This window comes from Anguilla rostrata, chromosome 12 (assembly GCF_018555375.3).
Source record: "Anguilla rostrata isolate EN2019 chromosome 12, ASM1855537v3, whole genome shotgun sequence".
NCBI classification, from domain to species: domain Eukaryota; kingdom Metazoa; phylum Chordata; class Actinopteri; order Anguilliformes; family Anguillidae; genus Anguilla; species Anguilla rostrata.
In genome coordinates, this window is record NC_057944.1 from 19,974,833 (window position 1) to 20,002,631 (window position 27,799).

At 39.9% G+C, this 27,799-nt stretch overlaps 1 long non-coding RNA gene across 1 annotated transcript; it reads left to right on the top strand.

Annotated features, from left to right (window-relative positions):
* The first annotated feature begins 17,115 nt into the window (after positions 1-17,115).
* On the top strand, positions 17,116-18,569 carry LOC135236506 (uncharacterized). The gene is made up of 2 exons (XR_010324595.1): positions 17,116-17,644; positions 18,490-18,569. It is a non-coding gene; the product is annotated as an uncharacterized LOC135236506 (long non-coding RNA).
* The last annotated feature ends 9,230 nt before the right edge of the window (positions 18,570-27,799 follow it).

Below are 27,799 nucleotides of genomic sequence, written 5' to 3' on the forward strand. Positions count from 1 at the left end.
CACCTTGGTTTGACTTGGAGAACAATTTTCACGTTGCTTCTAAGCCTTGTCCATTGTACCATTGAGACAAACAAGACCAATTATTTTTGAGACCAATTATTCTGAAATTCAAACCCTCGTTATCAGGTATATGACTTTTATAAGCATTAGCCAACGTAAAGATTATTGTTTCAGTCGTGCGTGGTCTATACATCATTTGTACAACTAAACTATACTTGAAAGTGTTAAGAATGCTTGGATTTTGTGACTTACTGCCATGTGAACTATTACAAATATGCAGGTCTGCAATGTACACAAGTGTTTTCTGAATTGAGATGGTACTGTAGATTAGCCCCATATTCACCTCACCTCTTTTGGCTCTTAAAAATCACTCCATGCATAGTGAGTGCGTCATTCATTTAGAGGGGAGTTACTGTCTGCACTTTCCCTCCCACTAGTCACTCTTGTCCTCCAATGCCATTTTATCGCCATTAAAATGGCAGATGACAGATTGAGGTCATCAGCGGAGTAGACCACTCTTCTGTCACCAAAAAAATGGTGATGAAAAAAGCATTCCAAGAACAGCGACTGCTTGCAAACATCTGGCCCACTCGCCCATCTCATCGGCAAAAGCAGCATCCCGGGCACTAACAGAAGGACAAATGGATAGGGATCTGTGGGGCTCTAGCACTGCAGCTGCACAGTGCTTGTGGGATTAGATTTCATTTCCGCTGAATTTAGGATGAGACACAGAGTGACATTCCTGCTGAATGTTTGAATGTGGTGACCTACGTAAACTTTTTCTCCTGATTAACTCAATCCTCTCAATTATATCATTCTTTCGCCAGAATTTTGGAATTTTATTTTATTTCTATCAGGGGACTTTGAGTTCCAGATTCTAAGATAGGCTGCCGAAGCCCCTTCAATGGTGAGCAACTTTTTCCCACGTTGCACAATTAATGATGACAATAAAGCTGTCATGCCAGGTTTAAGGTGAGAAAAAAACTTCTGGTTTTCAACAGTAAACCTTTTATGCTTTGAAAGGGAAAATAAAGACTTGACAGATGATGAGAAACTGCAAGGATGCGTGAAGTTATTAGCCTGTCTTTTTAGAGGCTTCTCACCTTCCATCCCCCCAAAAGGACACTGTTGGGATGTTGCTAATTCGGTAAAACAGCCTGCAACTAATTAAGTCCACGTTGGCAGTTCTTGGGACTCTATAAAACAGGCGCTGTCTTCAGTGCCCTGGATCCTGCCATTGGTCTGCCAGAAGGGCTGTTCACACGCTGCCATCTACATTACCGCACTGAGACACTCGCCTTATTTCTCTGGATCAGAGTGGGCTACTTCAGTCAGCAAACATTCCTTACAGGTGTCCACTTAGTCAGCTGAGCATTGCCCAGAGGAGTTTTAATGCAAAGCATTAATCAGTCAGTGGCATCAAGACTTATTCAGTGGTGAGAACGCCATTGACAAACTGGTTTCACTGAAGAAAAGTACAGCTGTGAATATTCACAGCTCTTTGACAATTTTACAGATTGCCTTTTTCTAGCAGTCAGCTCATGGCAAAGTTTAATTAATACTGTGATTATCTCTATCGCCAGTATCACTCTGTTTTTATATCTTTATTACTATTATGAGGCTTTTTAGTACAATAAGCTTGACTGCCATGAGGCTCCTCTAGCATTTATTGTGACTGTTTTGTCTTATTGATTAGTTGTTTTTTTATTGCTGATTCATAGTTCGTGAAGTCATGAATGATCTACTCTATTTGATGCACGTATTGTATATCAGAGATGGTGTTTCTATCTTGTGGCCTAAATCTTGAGAGAAATCATTTGTTTCCTTCAAATAATAATATGGCTTAAATGTCTATTTGTAATTGAAAGATGTATTGTTCTCAATCAGCCAGCTGATTTCACTAATTAGTTCTACTTCCTGGAAGAATTGTGCTAATTAGCAACTCCAGGTGTCTGGAACAAAATACAGGGGAGGACTTTTACTTTCTGAACCTGGATTTTCCTCTTCTGGTCTTGACTGCAACTCTACTTTCCAGCTTAGGGTTCTGAGTTTCTAGATTTCACTCCTGCAGGAATGGAAGGATTTCTTTTCACAGTCACTCCTATCCTGTAATGTGTTGTGTTATGCTTTTAACACAATTTCCCCCCTTTTTCACCCATTTGGAACTGCTGATTCGGTCTTACATTCATCTTACCCCTGGAATGCTGGAGGCCCATGCTAACAAGCTGGTAATGACAGAGGTCCAGACCCACGATTATAGAGCCCAATTTGAATTTATGGCGAGTGCCATTGCAAGCTGAGCCAATCAGAAGCCCTGTGTAGTTTCAGTATTCGGCACCTATCGGCTTGAGGTTTGGTGTTGGCTTTTGTTCCAAGGCAATGGTGTGAAAACAAGAGATAGACACAACAACAGCTGCAGATTAAGGAATCTGGCTGATCTCACAATGGCCCCCAAAGATGGCTCAATTTTACAAACCCAGGAATGCAAATAGTTTCCTGGTTCTGCTGGCTGTTTCTGTGTTTTTTTCAGACATGTACACCATTTCTTCCCTCAGAATGTATCACCATTCTCTTTGTGCAGACTCTTCTGAGGAACATTTATATGCTGGAATTTTTCAGTGATGTACTGATAAGTTTTAGTTTTGACGTGGTATCTGTTTATTACTAATTCCTGTCACGGTTTCTGTGCAGGTAGATCATTTTTCTGTGCCTGCACCGGCTCAGTGGTTAGCATTCTGATTAGCCACTCGGCTAATCGTTATTTTGGTGTGTGGGGACGATTAGTTCGAGCTTGCAGATTAGCCACTCGGCTAATCGTTATTTTTGGTTCCTGTGGGAGGATTGTTCCTGCTTGAACATTCCATGCATTCCTGCAGGGTTACCTCTGATCTGTTTCACCTGGGGGTTGCTCACACCTTCTGCTGATTACCAGCCACACCTGTGGCTGGGTATTTAAAGCGTCAGTAGGCAGTGGAACGGTGCTTGAGTGTAACGTGTTTTGCTCTAGCCAGTTCCCTGTCGTATTCCTGAGCAAGGTATAAGGAATTTAAGAACAAAGAGATTTAGAAAAGAATTCTGACTTCAGTTTGTTTGTTTTTTGGAAAAAGGTATTAGGACGGTATAGGTCCAGATTCTGAGGCTGGCGGTTTTAAGGGGTTATTGTGTCATCGTTGGGGCACAAACCTTTCTGCCCTTTACTAACCAGTTTTCCCCCCTGGTTTTAGTTGGCCTCAGAACTTCTTCTGTTTGTTTTTGAAAAGACATTTTCTTTTTCTCAGCTTCGGTTCGAAGTTGTTTATTTTTCATTTCTCTTTTCCCTATTCCTTTATTTTTTCCTTATATACTCCTTCTTCCTCAGTTACCCGTTTAGGGGTTTATTATTCATTATTTGGGATACGTCCCTTAGGAGTATAGCACCCCCTTATTTCGTCTCTCACGAGACTCAGTGGTTACTGGAGTGCCCTTTGGTAACTTATAGATCCCCTGTTTGGTCGCGTCTGGTCTTCACCCTTCCCCCGCCCTCACAAATTCCACATCAAGACAAAGTATTGTACTGTTCTTTGCATTTGACAAAAAACATTTATCAGTCTTGAAGCACTTTTCATAGATTATAGCAACACCAATCATATATGCAGTAATTAATAAGGACAGTATTAAATTCAAATTTAATTCAGTATTTAACACACTCATTTACAATACATATTTTAACAATAATATTTAGCAATCACTTTGGATGATGAGCAAGTAGGGGGAGACTTCTGCAATTAGTAACACATAGTCATTATGACCACAATGACAATGTAGGGAGGCTTCCCGACCCAGTAATATTTTGTTTGGTGAAAAATCAGATCGCAAAGATTTATCCGGGTAAAATCTGAGCTATATTTGGGGTTGACCTATTCCGTTTATGTCAAAACGTCTCTCAACCTAGATTTCCACCTCACTAGGTGTCTAGATTCCAGCTTTCTCACACCTTTTTGGTTTGGCAATGCGAAGGACAAGGGGGCAGTAGCAGTACACTTTTTGAGCAGTGTATGTTCTGAAGACATAAGGAATCATATAATATAATCACATAAATCTAGTATCTGATCTTTGCATATTTTGTATACAGGAAAATACACTGCCGGGCCAAAACCTGAATGTACTGAATGACCAGGTTGTCCCATCAATGGATTTTTTCTTCCCTGACGGCATTGGCATATTCCAGGACGACAATGCCAAGATTCATTGGGCTCAAATTGTGAAAGAGTGGTTCTGGGAGCATGAGGAATCATTTTCACATATGAATTGGCCACCACAGAGTCCTGACCTTAACCCCATTGATAGTCTTTGGGATGTGCTGGAGAAGATTTTACGGCGTGGTTCGACTCTCCCGTCGTCAATACAAGATAATGAAATTCTGGATGGAAATAAATGTTGTGACGTTGCATAAGGTTGTCGAAACAATGCCATGACGAATGCGTGCCATAATCAAAGCTAAAGGCGGTCCAACAAAATATTAGTGTGCAACTTTCTTTTGGCCAGGCAGTGTAATATTATCAATGAACACTTGAAGTAGCGTCCTAGGGCAATCGCTAGATTTATGGATATATTGAAGAAAGGAACAATTGGTTTTCTATTTGTACACCACTCAGAACTTCATATTGGACAGTATGTGTGATCTAGTGCTTCCATATCTACGTTATTGTCTCTCTTTGCAGCTGATATCCATCAGTTTCATTCCACTGCAGTTTTGTGTTGCTGATATTGTGCTGCGGCTGAGAATACATTTATGGTCAATATCAGCATTTGCTGCAAATTCTTTGCCTTTTTGTTCCATCAACCCAAACCCCTTCCCACCAATACACAAGCATACATACATCACCAAGCATCACAGGCCCTTTTCTTCAAGTATTTGGAGAAAACTGGAAAAGTTGTAATCTCATGAATAGGGCAGTACATTCATTCAAAGCTATTTTCCAGCTTCAGGGACACGAGAAACGAAAAATATGAAACCACTTATACTGCCAATTTTGCAGGAAGGCAGTCTGTAAGCACAGGCCTTTGACTATCACAGGAAAGAAATGGCATACCTGGTCTGGAGATTTGTCTCTGTTGCTGTTATGAGCTAAAGTTGAGTGCTAAGTGAGGGGGCCCTCAGGCTCTCCCAGGCCTTCTTGCCTCAACCCTGCCGTAACAGCCGGTTCGGGCCCTGGAAGGCGCGATTCCTCCTCTCGTCACAGTCCAAGGAGCGCCCCATCCATCAAAGTCCCGCAATTAGGACACAGAGCGAGTGCCTCTGTTTACCCCCACACCTCTGCCAGCTCATATAAAATGGAGTTCATCTCCGCATGCCATGTGCCTCTTCCCCCTTTTGTTTTCCCGGTCCTGGGAGCTTACCCATGCTGTCATCCTCATCGGAAATACCACAGAAGACAGAGGGAGAAGGGCAGAAGGAGAATGGAGGGAAAGGAGAAATAAGAAAACTGCTGAGGGATAGAGACAACAAGGTTAGAATCTGAGTAAAACATAGAGGGAGTAAAGAGAGAACGAATGGAAAAGATAGGAAGAGAGAATGCAGAGGGAGAGAGAATGACAGAAAAGGAAAAAGATAATGGAGGGTAGAGAGACAGAGTGAAAGGGAGCACACTAATGCTGCTGAGCAGTCTTGGTGGAAGCGGTTCATTAAATTAGATTAAACGTGTACGGGCTAACACAAACCCCGGCTGATTTATCTTCCATTTCAGCTGCCAGTTCTCTTTTTTAGGTTTTTATCTTTGTTCTCCCTATTTCAGTCACACACACCGCACTTGGTCTTTTACAAACAGTCATGATTTTATATCTAGGTCATCTTCAAGCAATGATAGGATTTTTTCCCCATTTTCTTATTTTCTTTTCTGTGCAACACAACCCCCCCCCCTCCTCCATTTAGGATCTGTAAATAATGATGCTTTTTGCATGTTGATGATGTGCTAAGCTGAATACATAAGTACTCCATCACCACAAGGGGAAAATGAGGCCTTCTGTTCCTCTCAGTGTTGAAGACAAAAGTATTGATTTCCATGATTTCTGAGAGTCCAAAGTTTAGCCAAGGTTTAAGCTCATCTTTATGAGCTTCAATCCTCAGAGCTATCCTGGGGATAAATCTGTAAACCAAATGATTTACCAAATAACAGCTTTAAGAGGAAAGGTATGTGTCCTTCAAACTGCACATACCAATGCAACCCGTTGGAAAGTGAACTTGTGAAAACTAAAGAGCTAAAACTTATATCATCATATAGCAATATCATTTCCAGTAGACTTATTCAATTACATAACACAATCATATACCCTAATACTACAAATCTAACCTTAGTCTTAACCCAAAAGATCACTCAGAAATATTACCACCACATGTATTGTTCACAATGTTCTTGGCCATGGTATGTAGCAGCACACCCATTCGATAGTGTTTTGTGAATACAGCGCACTACCTTTAACATATGTTTCGGAGCTTTGACAAATGCAGTGAGTGCTTATTGATGGGTATGAGTTATGTCAACATAACTGTTCTTAAGCAAGAAGGGCTGGCCCTAAATTAGTGGATGTGGTCACAGCTAATGAAAAAATGACTTCAGAAACATACTGAAATCTGATTAGATTTAGCTACTTCCTTGCCATTTATGTTTCATGCAGCAACACAACACAAGGCCACCTTGTATGCCTGATATACAGCCAATTTATCTTATCAGCATAAAAATCATTGCTTTTTCCAAGTGAATCTCACAGACTGTATCCAATTAATAAAGCCAGTGTCAGCGGAAGAAAGACTGTATACTTCAGAAGCCTATGGGAAATTTATGGGAGCCCTGCTCAGTTTTTAATGGCTTGTGGGATTAGAGATTATACTGAATCTTTGGCATTAAAGGACCTATCATGAACGTCCTTCAGAGGGGTTTCCAGTACAGCGTGGGCATCATATTTTGTACACAGTTTTTTTTTTTTTTAAATACTGTTTGAACATGTCTGTCAGGTGTGGCCTACAGTCATATATTGGAAAATAGTATAGTATAGTAAATTTAATGCATTATTTGTGGTTGCATTTAGGTTGTCTTTACTTAGAGCATATAGTTCATATTTCTGTGTACATAGCACTATGTTTAGCATGATGACATGCAATTAAATTACACTTGTGTTGCAGTAACGCTGTGGCCACCTGCAGAGCTGGTGGCCAGAGGAGGGCCGTACAGAGCTTTTTAGGGGCAGATGCTCAAAGTGAGAAAATGGCACAGCAACCTAGAAAAACTGTTTTATGACACCCAGTTATTCTACAGAATATATTAACAATTATACAAATATACATTTTCTTTATCAATCAAAGGAGCACATCAAGCACTTGAGAAAAAGGGGCAGGTGCTTGCACACTCCCCACCACCCCCTGTTGCACATGTCTGGACCACAGTAATAATCTGTTTATAGTTGACAACTCAAAAAATGCTGCCCGCCTTACATTCTCAGCAACAAAAACATTTACAAACTGTAAGGGAAGGCCATAAATAAAATTAGCCTACATGTGTAAATTACTGAGACACTGAAAGCTGTTCACCAAGGAAAGCACCGGGAGGTCATAGCAAGCAGGGGATGATTCATGGAAACAGAGAGGGAACACTAAAAGCATCACAGCAGTCGGCAGATGGCTTTAGACTACCCAACTCAAGTTAGACTTTCAGCTTCCACCACTGTTATTCAAGAAACACGTTAAAACTTGTGTTTTACTGTACACAAAAAGGTAGACCAACTGTTGTGTCCTTTCATTATGTCACTTTCTTGCTCTCAACTCACAAATTTTATATGATCAATTATGTCATTTTCAAGCAACATATGTTTCTAGCCATTTTTTTTACGCCAGTGGTAGTAAAGAAGAGAATCAATGTATTGTGTAATAAGGCACTTTAAAGAGCAAAATCACTTATGCTACATCTGGTTTCATACCTTATTTGTTTCACCAGTCTCTTGTTCTAAAATACTAATGTCACCTGCTGTGTGTCCTGTCATTGGCTACTGAGATGTCATATTGGTTGTAGTAGATGTGAGCAGATGTCATTGGTTGAAGTAGATATAGACAATAAAGGGAATTGATAAATGTGTGACTTGGAAATTTCTAATGATATAATTGGCAGGAAAATTAAGTAGAAGATAAGAAACACAAAATAACCCACAACTGGGGATTTATTGTGTGGCTGTGTGTTATATCAAAATGCATTGTTTATGCATGAGGTCAGAAACAACAGAACAGAAGTTAATATGTCACAAGGACTGAGATTGTGTGGGCATTGCAATTATTTCTGTATGAAATACACCATCTGTGCTGTGTAGGTTTGGCATATGCCAACCCATAGCCTCTGAAATTGAATACTTTCCATTACAATTTTTCAAATATTACACAACCACAAAAAATATTTCAGGTGTATAATTATTTTTGACTGCAGGCACAGCTAGAATGAGAACTGCAGCTGATGATATAATTCATATCGTTGCGGAGTAAAGGTGGACACACATCTCAAGTGCCTGTTGAACTCATCTGGGAGCTGTTATAAATCCCTGCGGTGAAAAGGAAATAAATGTAAATGTGTAAACCTGCAAAAGTGTGTAAAAACCTAGAGGGGCTTTGTTTCTGTCTGCCTGAAATGATCAAAATTGTTCTCTAGGCATTGTTTTTGAAAGTTTACTTCCCTCCCTGACACTAAAAACACTCCACATTTCTTCTCTTGACAAGCAGTCTTGTTTAGGCATGGAGTGATACTCAGTCAATTGTACCAATATTGGGTTATTGTTCTGAAGGCTGAAAGCTGCCGTGCTCTGCTAATGCTTTGGTGCCCCCTTTTGACTAAATGTAAATGTGAAACATCTCTAAATGAAATCTGTTGCGCCCTATAAGTGAACAGGCTACAGAAGCCTTCTCGCAGAGGGGGAGGTTTGTGCTATTATGGCACTGCTCTCTGGGAAAAGGGCTCCAACAGAGTTTTTCAGTCAGCCTTCAAGTAGCACGAACAGAGACCGGCTTCCGATTTGTTTCTCAAATAAAAGGCCCTCTTTCTTCTCATTACGTGTCATGATACTGTTTTTTTTTTGGCTGGACTTCATGTTTCACTGCAGTCAGTGTCATTGATTGTCTGAAGGACACGTTTTAAAGCAAACATAGACGTGGCTCAGGGGGGAAATGCTGTTTCTGTTCCAAACGAGGTTTCCAGACTTATTGACAGCCACCACAAAATGAAGACAAAGGACAGCCATGAATCTATCCAATGCTTCATTTTATCATTGTTACTCAACCGTCAGTATTTCATAACACTGTTTTATTTCTTATTAGGCATCCTAGCCCACTAAGATTTAACACATTCCACATCCACACACCTGGATTTCCATTTCAAATACAATATAATGGGTACAACAAGTCTGCCCCATCCATGATATGCCTCATTTGCTTTATAAATTTATCAGATAAAAATGTCATATTTTTAGATACCATCCAATTACATTCAACATATTTAATGGAAGCAAATAACAAAAAGTTAAATGCTTTTCCCAAGGATAATATAACCCTGGATTACATTACAGTACCTATAATCACAGGGTTATTGAGGTTCTGACACCAAGTTCCTGTGACATTTCCATGACCAACAAATCCAACAGGATTATTTTATAACCCATGGGGATTGTAGGCTGCCCTGCCATTTGTCATTATGAAAATGTTGTTTGTAAACTATGGATATAGAGTCTGTAATGTGAGTCATGCCTGTTTAGAAGTCCATACTGCCAGACGAGATGTTCAGCTGACATTTAAAGAACAAGAGAATAGACTTATACCTTTCTTCTGATTTTTAACAGAACATTTTCTCATTGTGTCCTTTTAATAGCATGATTTGTAAATTCAACACAGCATTATACAGTGTATCAGGACCATCATTATTGATTATTATGTATTATTAAATAAAAGGACATTTGTAGTTGGGCATCATTCATCAATATGAAAACAAATTGCTGAACAAATGATCAAAATCATTAAAACCTTGCCCGTTTTTGTCAGCATGTTTCGTGATCTCTGATTAAAATTCAGAAAAAGATGGCCAAATGTTTACTTGGCAAGAAAATCAATGACAGCAAGCACTGCAAAGTACTGATGTAAACTTTTCTGCACAGTAAAAAGCTTGTTTTCACAATCAGTTGTTTTTTATTTCTGTTTTATGATATGTGTTATATAAAGGAAGACTTACTTCCAGTTTTTACTTTATTTATACATGAAGCAACTCTATAAGTAACTGAAATGATACTGCAGGTTATATCAAATCAAAGCGGATGCACAGTACATAAACACACCCCCACACACACTCAATCACACAGACACTGTACTAAAGAACACTGACATATATATTTTCTTGTTACACACACACACACACACACACAGGCATGCACAAAGGATGGCCTCTCAATAACTACACAGGGGGGAGTACTGCCATGACACCACCCCCCCCAATTTTAGGGACAATGTTCAGTAAAACAATTTACTTATTTATGCCTTTTACATGCAAAATCATTTTAAAAGGATGGTAGAGCCTGTTTAACCTCTTCTTTACGACATATGTGCCCAATATATATAAAAGAACATTTTTGAAAATGCCAAATCATAGCCACTTGTGTCTCTTAACACAGACTTTAATCTAATCTGTTGGGCTAAACATTACATATTCATCAGTTTAAGTGAATTGAGAAAGCAGTCACCCATTTCTAAGGCAGGCAGCCATTTTTTAGTAACTTCCAGGATTGTTGCTGCTATCTACCTTCGTACTGTAAATAATTACTTTTATCGTATGGCCAGTGCACAGCAATTTAAAGCCTTCCTATCATGAGTTCCTCAAAACTGTACATTTTAGCTGCCCACTGAAGCTATTTACCTCACTGCTGAGTTGGGCAGAGGGCAGAGAAATGCGTGCTCAGGTTTGATCGCATGTTTTTAATTGATATTGCAGTTGCATTCTGGAAAGGATATCTTGTATTTTCCTTATGGTTTCCTGGCATGTTTAGGGTTAGCAGAGATGTTTGGCTAATGTTTGCTTGCCAGTTAGCTAGTTAATAAGCAATGGTAGGCTGCTTTATTTATGCTCAGTAACTGAAGTGACTGAGTCACTGAATCTGCTGTCAGCAGCAGGAGTTGTTCTCTCTCATGCCACTATTCATTCAGCTGTTAAGAGTGTTCTTTGCTTTTGTAAATGTTACTTAATGTGCACCTGTTTCATGATCAAATAATGCCATCTGTGATCCATGTCATTACAGCAAAGTAAAAAATGTTGTTGCTGTAAACTTCTAAGCCAATGCTGATGCCAAGCTGGTGTCTCTGGTCTCCTGACATTACAGTTCCAGCAATTCATTTCTGTCCCCTGTAGGGAACATGAGTCTCTGGTCTTACAAAAACCTTATATACTATGATTCTACTGTCGCACTGAAACATGTTTTTGTCAACCAAGACACTTACATCAAATCATAACATGCTGAGTCTCAGGAGGGTATGGCAGTTAGTTTGGAAATCAAGGAACAATAACACTGTCAATCACATACCTTCATACACATTGATTACCTTATAGGGTTTTGAAGACCCCAGTAATTTGGGACAGAAAATGTCCAAAACAACCTATTATATAAATAAGAATTTTTTTGTTTCATATCCTTATCTGCATGAGGAATCCTCATCTTCATACATCAAATCACCTCTTGGCTTGATGCAAGGGTTGATGATGCACCTGTTTGTCGGCCCCTCACCACTGCCTTCGGTTGATTGTCCAAAATCAGCGTTGCTTTTGCTGCCGGTACCCAGTGAACTAGAAAAGATCATGAACTGATGGGGGAAAAAGCCTTCCTACAGCAGTTTCGGAGCACAGCGGGTTGTGCTGGGGGGAGCTTCTGTTTGACAAACCCCGTGGTCCCCGGGCCCCTGGTGAGAAACCGGCAGTGACAGAGTAGCATGCAGCGCGGAGGGCCACCCCCCCCTCCCGCCTCCGAGCCGCGCGCCTCCCAATTAGCTCCCGCGGTCCCCGGCACGCCAGCTGGCCGAACATCGCTCGGCGGTACAGTCAGGGCCGCGTCGTGCTGCGGGCCGTCGCTCCCGCGGCCGCCGAGCTCGCTGGGACGCGTCCATCAGCGCCGCCCGGCCTCCGAGCCGCCTACTGCCTATCTGTGAGGATCACAGCTCGCAAGGCTGGAGCATCTTTAGAACTGGGGCAGAGGAGGCGGGGGGGCAGCGAGGGCACTGAGCTGGGCCGGTCGCCGCGGTTTCCGGCCCAGAAGCAAGCTGACAAACGCGCAACAGTGCATAACATTAGGGTATTTATTTAGCTAGTATATTTAGCACGCTTTGTCATCCGGGGAGGCTTGTAAACTTCAAGCACATAAGTTGTAAAATAAATCATGGTCTTATTAATTTAATATTGTAGAATAAAACTCCCTTGAGATCTGCCTTCTCTGGCCTCGCAGTAAAAAACCAGCTGAGGTGGAGAGGGAGGAAGCAATGCGGTCAGTTAAACAGGATGATGAGCTAACTATCAGGGAACCCCCTACTCTTTGCTGTAAATACCAGGGAACCTTTAAATACCACAGTGTGTCAGCATCTCAGTTCAATGTCCCCATCACTGCAATGGAACATTGGTTTTCCTTTTAATATAAAGGGAAGACTATCCCCAGCTGATCCTTCTGCTTCACTTTGTGTAGTGTAAGAATATTTTAACAGGCACTTTAATAGTTACCATTTAGTAGGAAAAGGCTAAGTGTTACAGTTGTAGGACTTTTGTTCTCCATTCCATTTACAACAGAAGAAACACAGGATTACTGGCAAAACAAATTTTTGCTTTTCTGTTTTTGGCAGTTTAATTGCCATCTGCCTTGTATTACATGGGTCCTACTTGTAAACAAGTCCCAATTAGAAATGTATTCATCATTTCTTATTAAATAACTACTTTGACAGTACTAATATCTATGAAATAAAGTGTGATTGCCTTAGTAGGCCTGAGCTCATGGTTTTGTTATGTGGTTGTCTCCAACACCTTTTACAACCAATTCTCTGTTTAGGATATACACGATTTTCTGTTCATGGATCCATGACTTGACATGTAAATTTTGTGTAGGAATGAAATATTTTCTCTAAGGAACCATTAATGCATATTTGCAATGATGCGGTATACTGCCGGTGATATGATCTGCTCGGCTCATTGACATATACAAGAACTGCAGACAGCTTGTGCATAATTGTTCCATGTATTCCTATGGGAGCTGAAACCAGTCCATGGAGGCTGCCATGTTTGACTATGAGGCTTTGTCATCAGAGCATGCACACTGGGTACCTAAATGTGTAGGGAAGAATAGGAATTTAAAAAATATAAGATCTACTTGTGTGCGGCTGAGAAAAAAAATGGGACCCTGGAGAGTAATTAGATGAGTGTGAATAAATTTTAGAATTTAAGGGTACTGTCCAAAATTGCATAATTTTATCAGGGTGAACGCATAGTTTCCAATGGAAATTTGCTTTTTGGCAGCAGAGCCGTAATAAACTGCAATACCTCCAGTAACCACTAGAGTTTGAGAGCTTCAGTGGGAATGTCAATCCCTGGTCCCCCGGTTTGGCTCAACGATGCTCAGTGTCCTTTCCTGTCTTCATGGCATGATGACATATTGTGATATATCAAGGTATTAGATTTTTTTGTAGCAAAAGTCACAAATCTTGTTGAATTGATTCACAAATCTTTAAATAGTTTCACAAATCAGTAGAGTGAGTTCACAAATCTGTAAATGGTTTCATAAATGAGTAGAATGGTTTACAAATCTGTAAATGCTGTCACAAATCTGTTGAATTGATTCACACATATGTAAATGGTTTCACAAATCTGTAGAATGGATTCACAAACCTGTAAATGAATGTGAGAATACACACAAGAACAGTAAACATTACTGCTACACTTGTGATCAGGCACTGAAAGTATATTTCTGGCCAACAAAGCATGCAAGTCGAGGCTAACTCTGAAAGCTAAAGCACAGATTATGTTAAATATTTTCAGATGTAAATACTTGACCATTCGTGTTTGTATTGGTATTTAATGGATTAAATTTGTCATTGTGTTGCAAAGTCCATTGAGACAGTATGTGTATGTTTAAATGCAAACAAAAATAAAACAACAACAATTTATCAGTTTAATCATCCGTTATGGTGAAACCGTTGCATTTACATTGTTGAAACAGTGCTGAGATCTTGCCTGACACGAGCCATTAAGGGACTAAGTTAAATTTTCCTGGGGTGCCGTAATTCTACAAGTCAACATTAACACATTAAAAAATCATTTTTTATCGCACATCCAACAATTTTTTGTGGCACATGGGAACTTGCCACTAAGCCTCACTTAAAAAATAAGATTGTTAAATAAGCCCTGTCAATGTACGATTGTATCCATCCCTGGGTATCAATTGAATTGACCCCTAGTCTCTTACATGAACTTCTTAAAACACATTTGCCATTAGGCAGTGCTCATCAAAATGAAGAGAAGCAGTGATCCGATTACTGCGGCCTCTCTAAAGGTTACAGTGGGTGGATAGGGACGTCTGATAGTTCATGGGGTCACCGAATATACCAGTGACAAGGCTGAATGACAGCTTACTGTTGTTCTCATAACGATGGGAGTGAATCTAAGGTCGTTTTTTTTTCCAGGATGGCAAATGTCACTGCAGTTCTTAATTGCTCTCAGACAGCCTCTGCAATGATGTTGAGCACAAGAGGGCTTATCTGTAATGGAAAAATAATTTAGTTCCATTAATAGACATATTGTTAGCAACGCAAAGCAAGTCACATTCTGGAAAATTCTACACCGTGCCTAGTTCTTAAGCATGCACTTTCTTTGGATGAAGGTCAGAATAATAATGCTTCTGGAAATTAAACCAACGCCTCGACTTCGATGCGAACAATTATGTTGTGAATTGCAGCCAGGCCGCGTATGAGGATAGCGGCAGCCACACAACCGTCATCAAAGACAAGACATCGAAATCAGATTCGTCAGAATGTTGCGGGGTTCAGTGAAGTGACGCACGAGGCAGGCAGGTAATTCAGACGTTTCTTATGTCTGCCCTAACGCACCACTTCACAGCGTCGGTAAGCACTTGTTTATTAGAGGAGATTCTGCTCTGTTGACAAGGCCTCATCTCCCAGATGCACAGAAGAGCAATGCAGTTTGCACTTGTCACGGTGCCGGCAGCCCGCCTCGGGTGAAGTGCTCGTCGTCTGCCAGCAGAAGCTGGGAGGCTCGGACAGGTCCACCAGAGAGGGGGCCAGTCGCTGTTAAGTGTTTATTATCTTGTAAAGGACACAAGGCATAGAGGTGCTTTTATTATGCCACCGGGGACGGTTTATTCTCTGTGGCAGAATAAAATGTTGGCAGTAAATGGCAAGTTTTCCCAGTAGAGGAAAGAGAAAAGGAAAAAGATGGTAGACGTTCGGTGCATCCAGTGAAATATGAGGAGTGAAACGCTTCTCCTACTCAAGGTCTCTCTCTCTCTCTCACCTCTCGCTCTCTTTCTCTCACCTCTCTCTCTCTCTCTCTCTCTCTCTCTTTCTCTCTTTCTCTCCCTATGCAATGACAGATTCTCCATGATGTTATTCTATTATAAAGGCAGCCAAATGGAGACGATGCCCTTTGTAAGGACATAACAGGCTGCAGAACAGAAAGTAATAATTCAGAGAAAAATTGGCAAACAATTAAAAGCGGGGAACGCAGCTGGTGTGATTAACGAGTGCCGCTATGCAGGGTGGGGTCATTTCTTCAGCTGGCCCGGCTGCTTCCACACAGTGAAAGACATAACAAAGCATGTAGCATTCAATTCAGTCTGAGCACTGGCATGTCGTAAGTCTGTTCTGTATCATGCCTTTTTCATATTAATTTTAATATTTAGTGTGGATGAAACAACCCATTGGGTACAGTGGATATTAGTGTGCCTGATACAGTCTGGTCTGCTCTTCTATGACATCCCAGAATATTATGCCAATCGCCACTCATCCCACCTTTGCATTAATGAGGCTGCCTCCCAGTTTATGAGTGGGCCCTTACTTTTCCACTTTGTATAACTGGTCCCATCTCTATTACCTCCTGCCTATCTCAGAATAACACCACCTGACCATCAAATGGACTTATAGGCCAGCCTGACCCTTCAGTTTGAAAGCGCTCTAGGACCTTGCATGAGAATAAACCCCAGCGAACCTCTGACAGATCAATCTTGAAAAAAAAAATAGTGACTCAATATCTTGAGTCTGTTCAAACAGAAATATGTGTATCAAAAACAGAGGATGACTATGGTGTATTGGATGCAGTCCCCATCACAAACTACCAGCTGAATAGTGATGCAAACGATTTGTGACAAACTCCTTGCAGGAAGAGGAAAGACAGGAAACCCATATTGGCAGAGGGACTGGAGTTATTACTGTTCTGATTCTACGCTGTGAGATTGCCCAGATGGTGTTATTTTCTGTAATTCTCCGTCTGTGTCAAACCCACAGAGGGCAACGCTGTAGTTCTCAAGCAGTGGTTCATCTTTCAAATCAATAAATAAATATTGTGTAGAATACAAATGCAAAGAATTAAGATCACATAGTGTCCTTATTTGCTCCCTTTCTCTCTCGACTGAACCAGTGACCTGAGATAAAATGTATTACTGCCTGTTTCACGTGAAAAGCACATGCAGTATATCTCGCTCTCTCTCAATGTATAAGAGAAAAAAGTTTTTTTGAGAGATTCAATTTGCCATCAGTTCTAACCTTTAGTTGGTAGAAGTCAGCAGGCATATTAATATGTAGCCCTTTCTTGCCATTATTAGAGGCAAAGCTGGGCCCAGCTTCGTGAGCACTTACAGTGCACAGCAGACCTTTGTACAGTTTCACATTTTTATCCCAGAGCTCCAGACACTTTCAAATAGAAATCTCTGATCTGTGTAACCTTCACCACACTGCCTAAGCAAACATATGAAGTAAATAAATAATTGATTAAAACGTTAAAAACAGAGTCTTCATTGCATTAGTAAGCACACACAAACATACAGAGAGAGAGAGAGAGAGAGAGAGAGAGAGAGCAATATAAACGTACACTCAGAAACAAAAAGGCACAATATACTGAAAAGCAACTGGCAGAAATTGAGGAGTCAATAAATACAAATCAATTTTGGGACCGATGGAAAAATCTGAAAAAAACACAACAAGAAGAATTAGCGATACAAGATGGGGATATTTGGACAAACCATTTTCAAACACTTTTTAAAAAAGTGGAATTAGGAGCAAATCCTGACAAAAACCATATAAATAAAAAATTGCAGGAACTTGAATTGGCTATTAAAGATAATCAAAATCCATTGGACTTCTCGATTACTGAACAAGAGCTTAAAGATAAAATTAAAAAATTGAAACCTAAAAAAGCATCTGGACCTGACAGTATTTTAAATGAGATGCTAAAATGCACAAGCACAAAATTTCAACTGGCCATCCTAAAATTATTCAATTTGGTTCTGAGTGTAGGTTACTTCCCTGACATCTGGAACCATGGGCTTATAACACCAATATTCAAAAATGGAGATAAATTTGACCCAAACAATTACCGAGGCATCTGTGTGAACAGTAATCTGGGGAAGGTACTTTGCAGTATCATAAATTCTAGACTTTTAACCTTCCTTACTAAACACAATGTCTTGAGAAGAAGTCAGATTGGATTTTTACCAAATCACCGCACAACTGATCACATTTACACCCTACACACCCTAATTGAGAAATATGTAACCCAAAACAAAAAACAAATATTTGCTTGCTTTATTGATTTTAGAAAAGCATTTGATTCTATTTGGCATCAAGGGTTATTCTACAAAATTATTGAAAGTGGTGTAGGGGGTAAAACCTATGATCTAATAAAATCAATGTATACAGGGAACAAATGCGGCATAAAAATTGGCAACAAAAGAACAAATTTCTTCTCTCAGGAACGTGGAGTAAGACAGGGCTGCAGCCTTAGCCCAACTCTTTTCAATATTTATATTAATGAATTGGCAAACATATTAGAAAAGGCTGCAGTGCCTGGTCTCACTCTACACAACTCAGAGATCAAGTGCCTGTTCTACGCAGATGACCTGGTTCTCCTTTCCCCAGTGAACAGGGGTTACAGAAAAGCCTAGACCTGCTAGAACAATACTGCCAGACCTGGGCCCTGGCAGTAAACCTTAACAAAACTAAAATTATGACATTCCAAAAAAGATCCAGATCTCAGGGAACAAAACACAAATTCATGTTAGGAACACACTACATTGAACATTCCTCAAATTACAATTATTTAGGGCTAAAAATCAGTTCTACAGGAAACTTCAACATTGCAGTGAATGAACTAAGGGAGAAAGCACGCAGGGCCTTCTACGCCATAAAACGACAAATTTGTGTAGAGATTCCAATTAGAATTTGGCTTAAAATCTTTGGAGCTGTAATCGAACCAATTGCTCTTTATGGCAGTGAAGTGTGGGGTCCACTCATCAGTCAAGAATTTGGCAAATGGGACAAACATCCAATTGAAACCCTGCATGCAGAATTCTGTAAACATATCCTGAAATTACATAGAAACACAACAAACAATGCATGCAGGGCAGAATTAGGCCAATACCCATTACTTATCAAAATACAAAAAAGGTCAATCAAATTTTGGAAGCACCTAAAACAAAGTGACCCCCACTCACATCAATACAAAGCCCTGCAATACCAAGAGTTGAGCAAAGCAAACAATCCCCTCACTCAGCTGGTCCTGAGCCTTAGTTCCCCACATACACTAACACACACTAACACCTCACCTGCTCAGGATCAGAACAAAACTACAAACATAATTAGAATAAACCAAATTACAACACAGCTGAAACAGAATTATATAACCTACTGGGAAACTAAAACAAAATTGCAAAGTAAAATGAAATGTTATTTGGCCCTAAAAAGACAGTATGCTGTAGCGAACTACCTGACCACAGTTACTGACAAAAAACTGAGAACCACCTTGACGAGGTACAGACTCAGCGAGCACCACTTAGCCATAGAAACTGGCAGGCACAGACAATCATGGTTGCCAGAAGAAAATAGATTGTGCCAACAGTGCAAAGGCAACCAAATTGAAACTGAAAAACACTTCCTAATGGAATGCACAAAATTTGACCAAATTCGCCAAAAATTCTACCAAAAAATAATCCAGAAATGTCCCCAATTCAGTGATATACCCAATGACGATAGATTACCCTACCTATTAGGTGAAGAAAAAGGCTGCTGCATATTAGCAGCACAATTTGTGTTCTCCTGCCATACTCTGAGGGACAATGTGTGACCACCTCATGCACACATTTACACACAGCATACACATGTACAAGCAGACACATAATATTCACTCATGCACATAACACACAGATAGTCAGACACACACACACACACACCTAACATCACTCACTGATATTTTTGTATATATATATTTTTTTTTTTTTTTTTTTTTTATTTATTTATTTTATTTTATTATTTTATTTTTTATATAACGGATTAATTGTATATAGTTGTATGTTATAACCACTGCTTTGGCAACACAAGTGCCTATATTTGTCATGCCAATAAAGCACTTTGAAATTGAAATTGAAATTGAGAGAGAGAGATACACACACACAGAGTATAAAAATAGCTGTAATTCCTACATGGTTCATTGTATGTGAATGTAAATACCCTCAAATGAAAGCTAACAGTTTGCACTTTAACCTAACATCCCATAGCATAGCATCCCCAGGAAGGATGGGACATGAGAGTACTGCTCTTGCCTTCTAGTGATACTGTCCTTTCAGTGCCTCCAGTGCTTGGACTGCCTGTAAGACCTCCAGGACCATGGACAGCACCAGCCTTGCTCACAGGCAGGGTAACAGCGGTGGTAATCATGCAGCTGCAGCATATTGTCCAGTTAAGGACCTGCATAAAGGCCTTCAGGCCTGTTTCTGCTTGTAGTATGGCTGTTGTGTGAGCTTGGGTTTGTAATCTGCTGAGAATCTACTAATCTTATGGGTTTTTTTTTTTTTGATAACTGTGCCTTGGCTTCACAAATAATTGGTCTATGATTTTTTTGTGAATGTGAATTTCATTTTCAGTTCAAAAAGGGAGCACAATTATTTTCTTGCTGCAATCAGTACCTTATATAAAGAAACATGCTATGCATATTGTTTTTTTTTCATATATTTTTTATTTGCTTTGGCAGTACGATGGTATGAATGTTTTGTAGATGATAAATACACATTTCTATTTAAAAGTGTCAGGATTTTGAGCCAAGAGCAAGAGTGTGATTACTTCTGCAGAGCACTGTAGATCAGAGACCTCCCATGAGCACCAGGATATGTAAGGGCCATTACATCAGAATGAAGTGGAAACCCATGCTCCACTTCTACTGATAGGGACTCTGTCCTAAATATAGTTACCAAACTGAGGGACATATGAGGACAGAGACAATATGGAGTCCCTGAGGGATTCATTTTTCAGTTTTGTTATCATGCATATGAAGGAAACAGCGGCGAAATGTTACTACTGGCTATCATGGCATAAGAAAAAAGCTAAGAAATGAAAAAATTATTGACTGGAAAATTTCAGGCTGACCTGTTGGCTGTTCTTGACCCTGCATGCAACCAGCATAACAGAAACTTTCAGCAACGTTTACTTTGTAACAGTGAGCTCTTGAAGAGGTATGGCATTTTCTAGTTGCATGCAGGGGACAAACAGCCCCTCAGCACCACACAGCAGTTACTTAGTAGCTTAGCATGGTCAGTAGGGTTCTAAGAGGTGTGAGCGATCAATATTGCAGCTAACGCTGCTATGGTACGAGGTGTTGGAGGGGCTTCAGAAAGAGCATTTAAAGATGCTGCGATCTCATTGACTCTGTACCATTGGCATTCATCCCACCCCCACCCACCCCCGATTTCACATCCTCTACAGCCCCTGGAACTGAATTACATTGTAATCAAAAAATCCATTCCATTACATCCTCGATAGCGCAGGTCTGAGTAGGAAATATGATTTTTTTCAAGGACATTTTTGGCCATTCTTAGCAGAGCTGGTGCAATCAGCGGTGCAGTGATCTTCTTTAGTTTTTTTTTTTTTTTTTTTTTGAAGTTGGCTGAGCTCTGAGAGGTAAATGTTTCTTGTTGATTTGACCATGAGGAGAAATGGAACCTCGCAGCTCAGGGAAACCATGTGATGGGATCACTGGCTGAGATGTAGGAGTTGTGGGTGGTCAGTATTGCAGTTGACACTGCTATGAGCGTGAGATGTTGTGGAATACAGAAAGGACTTAACCTCCATGAAAGAAACTCAAATAACCCCAGTCAAGAAACTTAATTACACTTTGCTTTTATTTCTCTCACTGCTGCTTGGAATCAGATTTTTTTTTAAAGAAGGCTCAAGGCAGTAAATGGATTTAGAGTACCAGAAAGGGCTCAAAGCTGGTACTTCTACAGCAAAGGCTTATGTCTTCCCGTCTGTGGACATCCCTGAAGTGGGTGCCACTATCTGCTCTTCAACTCCGCACCAGTAAATCACATTTTTTCCCTACTGCTTTCATAGGCTTCACACCCCAGGACCTACATTTCATCCTGATCAAAAAAACCCATTCCATTACAGTCTTGATGAAGCAAGGCAGGGTAGGAAATATGCTCTTTTTTCCAAAGGAGGTGATGGGCATTTTTAGGAACTTTGATTACTTCACTGTTGGTTTCACGCATTCTGGAAGGCTTTATTTGAGGGCAGGTATGCCCCACACTCTCCATTGGACCTCACAGGCACACAGGCTTGCTAATGTGGGGCATAGGAGGTCCCACTGCTGTTCATCGGTTCAATGTATATAACAGCTCTCTTCTCCTTAACATCTAATGATGTTTAATTTAAATAAATCGATCAAAATTCAAAAGCAGCTTTACAGGCAGATGTCAACATAGAAATGCACAGGATTACATCTCTCACATACACGCACACACACACACACACACACATACACATTATCTCTCACATACACACGCACACACGCTAACATACACACATGCACACGCGCGCACACACGCTAACATACACACACACACATGCACACACGCACACACACACGCACATACACACACATGCACACGCATGCACACGTACACACACACACACACACACATTGTGCAGTGTAAGGGTTATACTGAAAATAAACTAAATTGAATGCATCTAATTATGTGGAGAAATGCATTAAGAAAAGACAGGCACCCTTCCTGGCTCCATGTCAAGCCTAAGATGCAACCATTACTGGCTTGACTGAACTGGAAAAATACCCTTTTTATATACAAACCCACATCTAATCAATTTATATTAGCATGGGACTAAAGCAGTTCCAAATACACTACCAAACTATCCTAAATGTGCCTTTAAATACAGTGATGTGTTCTTTAACCTATGTGTGTGTGCGTGCATGTTTGTGTGTGCGTGTGTGCATGTGTACATGTGTGAGCGTGTTTGTCTGCATTTTCATGCTCCCGTACATTAATCCTTAATTTCTGTAATCTTCAGAACATTTTCTCTCTTTCTCATCACTGGGAAAGTCGCTGTAAAATGTACCCATTTGTTTTAAAGCATTGGTATTTACATGTGCATATGAACTCAAATTGCTTTTCAATATCTCCACATCATTTGAAAATTAGCTAACTCCCTTTGAAGCTCAACATTTCAAGGTTAGAAACAAATTTTTTTTGTTTTTTGTTTTTTTTTTAAACCCATTATCAGGTCAATTCCACACCTCAGATTAGTCAGCTTCATATCTCCCATTAACATAAAATTGTGGTAATTAATGTCAAGTACAGGCTTGAGAGATTCAATTACAAATGAAGAGATATTGATCACTTCTTCCCTAAAGCGATGTTACCCTAATGAATATGAATAAACATTAGACTGAGAAAGTCCACTGGTGAAAAAGTAATGTAGGATAAAATGTGACATCAAAGATTCATCATACTGGCTTCTACCATACCAATTAATGTAATCTTGTACATATTGCTAAATAACATTTTTCAATATATATTATTGTATTTTGTAAAAAAAAAAAATATATATATATATATATATATAAGCTGGGGGAGCATCAGAGGGTTACTGCAGATGCAGAATTAAAATGACAGCTGTCCCTCGTTTGACCCCTCCAACGGAACAACCTCCCATCTCCCAGGAGACAAAGAGTAGTCATTGGAGGAGAGAGTCAGCTGATAATGCATAGAGCAATGAAATGCATATTTGAATGGAGAAATCATATAGCTATAATCCTGTCCTTAGGTTGTTGAGCCCTTAGGTGACAAAAATGAAATACAATATCCTCTCCAGCAAAGAGGACACTGGAAAGTATAGATTTAGCTCAGCAAGGCAAGTATTTACAGAGATAAAGGAAAAATCCAAACAAATAAAAATAAAAACCTACATCCTCAAAAGAGACATAATAGAATTACGAATGTCTGCCCTTGGGCACAACTTATGCATATTTATAAATTGCCATGTACCCAGAATTCCCTGTAATTAAGCAGGACAGGAGTGCCTCCTCACCATTCTGGCACAAACTGGAGCAGTGGAAATATTAAGAACAGGTTCCATTTCACCTGAGGTCGTCAGAGGACCTCAAAATGTGCCCCTGCAGACGAGCATCACACACAGGCGATGGACGACCACAAGCCCCAGCAAGTTACTCCTCAGAGGGGAGCAAAGGCTGGCAATGGACTGATGCGTGTATCTGTCATCACTCTTTTGGTCACTTGAGTTCCAAATGTTCACTACTTTGGTGTTCATTTCTGTACTGTCACCAGATTGTGATGAGTGTTATACATTTGGGAAACATTGGTACCGAAAAGGCCTGGCAGAACAGGCCTGAACCACACATTTATACTCTCAATTATTTTCATTTTTTAAATTCTGGCTCCCAAGCGCTAAGCCCTATGCTATTTTACAATATTACCCAATTGGAAAGTAAGGACTGACACATTCGTTACTGTAGCCAACCATTTTAATTAAGTATACCTTTGAGCACTTTTTAAGTCATGTTTTAATATACTTAAAATAAACGGTCTGAAACCCAATACAAAAAGATGTTCTGATGCTTAATTTTCCCTTTTTCAACTGAACAAAGGGTCCCTAATGATAGGAGTGATAAGATAGTGAATCCTATAATGGGTGGAGTGTGCCTTTCCATCACTGAAGTGTAACTACGATTGGCGCGACATTTAAGTAATTGATTGTTCCTACCATGTTCTGGTTTTTCACTCAACCATCACATTACATTTGCATTACATTACAGTACTTAGAAACACTCTTACCCGGTGTGACAGAATTGGAGAGCATCAGTTTTAGGAATATAAAAGTGCAATATTACAGAGAAGACACAGAAGGCCCACGTATAATCAGTTTGTAATGTTAACCTAATAAACAACATTTTATATCACTATCACTAATAGGACAGATTTTTCTGTAGCTAGGAATTACCAACTGGTAAAAGTTTATATGTGCTCACCCCTGCATCACTAATGACTGCTTTATGTACAGCGGGTGGTTGACTTTGGATTTTGTTTTGGTTCAAGATGGTCCCCATCCAATGGTGAAGGATCTTTTTTTTAAATCTGAGAAAAGCTAACGTGCCTATATTATTCAAGCCCCTCTGACAGAAAGTGAAAAAACACTCCCAGAACTGAGAATGACTTGCGAACTTTCCCTTCACCTGCGTTGGCTCTATGCGAGTTGTCAAACCTTTGATGAAATACATTCCACTCCTTTCTTTTTTACAATTCATACAGATGACATTCTGAAACAGGGGAAAAAATCCCTATTTGTTGTTCATGTCCTTTTCATCTAGTGTTTTTAATCTCCTTCAGAGACTGAAATAAAGCAATAGACCCCTTAGGATATGCTCTAGTTTTGTTTTCTCTTTTTGCCGTGTGTTTGATATTGGTCCTCAAGAAATTTTATCAAATACATCATTAAGCACTCATCAAATGGATCCACAGTGGATGCTGTGATTAAAACCTGAAGACTGTTAATCATGCCGTTCTCGGCCTGTATGTGTAGTCCCACTGCATGCAACATTCAGTAGGGGGATTAGGGGCTTCTACAGGTCTCTCTCTCTCTCTCTCTCTCTCTCACACACACACACACACACACAGACACACAGAACTTGAGCCATGAACACTTCAGAAAGAAACCCATGATCACATGAACTGTTCATAACACAGATGGGCATCCCCAGTCCTCACTTGCCACAGCAGCATCACATTTCCAATTGCCACTGAATCAAAGGAAGTCATCTCGCCAGGAGCTTCAAGCGTGAATCAGTCGCTGATTGAAAAGATAACTACGCTGAAGTAACAGTACCCTAACATTACCCCTGTCCTGCAAGACCAACATTGTTCCTGTTTTTCTCCCTTTTGTCATATGCTTTCATTCATTGAGCGACCTAAGAATTCAGCCTAACGAAAGCTGAATTTCTCTTTATTTTTTTGCTTTTTCAATTAGAAGTTGTTTTGAATTCTTTTGACATCAATATGTCAGTCAGCCACATCGCCTTATTTATTTCCGCAGTAAAATGGATACATTAAACACCTGTCCTGAAAGATGAAGTAGCTTTTAAGAAGAATAGAAATCACATGAAATAAAGCAATCCTGTCCTCCCATTTATCTTTGCAAATGTTGAAATTGCACATCAAGCTTTTGCTCTGACATGTTTTTATTTAGTGTGAATCTTGTTGCTGTTGTTGTCGCTGTTGTTGTTGTTTTAACAAGAAGGTAAATCAGATATAACTGGCACAGAGAGGGGGCATAAATAAACTGTGTAAGAGGAGTCCTTGTGAAACCAAGTGCATTTCCAAGGCTTTCATTTAAAGGAGAATGTGTTTCATTTAGAGCCAAAGGCATCCATGGTTCTTTTCATAACACACAGGTGTTGTGTCAAAGCCACCAAACATTATTTAATGAATTATACACAGAAATGTTGTGCTATGTTTGGTTTTTGCACAAATTTTAAGTAACTTACAAGTTCATTTGTGAGCCAGTGACTGGGATGGATGGCCAGAGCCAGACTGCTTATGAAAATGCTTTAAAAAGAAAAGATAAAAATGTATAAACAGGAGTTTAATCCTCGCAGAGAGAGTACAGTGTGCTGATAAACCATGTTTGAGGTCAGTAAGAGGGCACTTCTGATGTCACCAGCATCATCCATCCCCGCCGGGCCTTGAATGTGAATTAACGCTATCTTCTTTACTCATACACCAGTCTGACCCCCTCAACATGAGCCCGCACAGAAGCTTATCTCACACAACGCGAAAGAATTTCCAGCTTTAATCCAAAACAAAGATGTTTTCTTTGCTACTCATTGCCATAACCACTCTTGTCATTTCAATTAACTTTTCCACCTTTACTGAATCTGTGAAACCACTCTGAAAGAAGAAGAAGAACAAGAACAAGAAGAAGAAGAAGAACAACAACAACAACAACGGTTAAAAGAGGCAAGGATAAACCATGTCTTTCTGTGTTATTTCTTGCACAGCTCCTGTGCCATCTTTATTCACTAAGCATTGAGATGGAAGCAGGTGTTTCCTGTATAATTGTTATTTAGTGAATATATTTGCCATTCTTTATTGTTATTTGTAAGGTGCTTCCAGAATTGATTAAAAACATATCCTGAAGCACAGTCCGATTCTCAGGCTACATTAAATAGAGAATGAGCAAAATATTCCTGAAGATGAAAATTTGTGTGAGTCATTTCTGAAATGACACTTCAGCCACACAGGGTCCACACAGCATTTACACAGCATTCCTAAGTTTTTATGTATCGTGATATGCTTATGCAAGCAGTTGTTATTACGAAGATATTCATTTGAATATGTGAGATATCTGTAATTGTATATACAGACGTATGACGTAAAATAGCTAGTTCTGCTTAGTCCTTCAGTTTTTGAGAAAGAAGTAGATGTTGGTTCTATTCCACAGTGACTACATTTCATTCTTGAATTAAATTGTCAACTGTAATCCAATGCTGTAATTATAAGTGTCCCTTATATTGCATGTGGAAATCAGGATTGACTGCAGTGAAGGGAAATAGATTTAAATCACAACTGCCATTGATCAACACAACAGATCCCTACCTCCCTCTCAGCAGCATTCAGTAGTAGCTTTATTGTCACTTGACTGACACCACAAAAAAAAAAAGTTTGGAATCTGTTTCTATGGTCCAGATGGTACAGGAGCCCTTTAGGACTTCTTGCACCTGGGTGTGCAGCTGCCATTACATAAACTGAGATAAGATCCAACCAACACCGGGAGACATGCTAGTTTGGACCTGGCATCCATCAACCGGATATGAAACCAATGTCCCACCTGGAATCTGGACCAAAAATTATTTCCATTAGCAACAAGAATGTATTTAGCTGCAGGGTGGGCTGTGAGCTCTAATCATTGGCACCACCTGAACATACAACAGGCTACTGTTGCTCAGTTTTCAAGAAACCATATCTTTGCATTCAGATCATCAGTGAATGTCTTTTGGATATGCTTATTGGTTATTTGCCTCTTCTTTAACAAAAGAATAGTCTGAAATGAGATGCATTTTGACATTGGCGAGCCAGATTTAATCCTAGGAAGGCCAAAGTCTCTGGCATTGATGCCTGCTAATATATTTTTTTCACTATCCAGTGGATCTATCATATATAATTCACAAAAATGCTATATGAAAGTACAAGG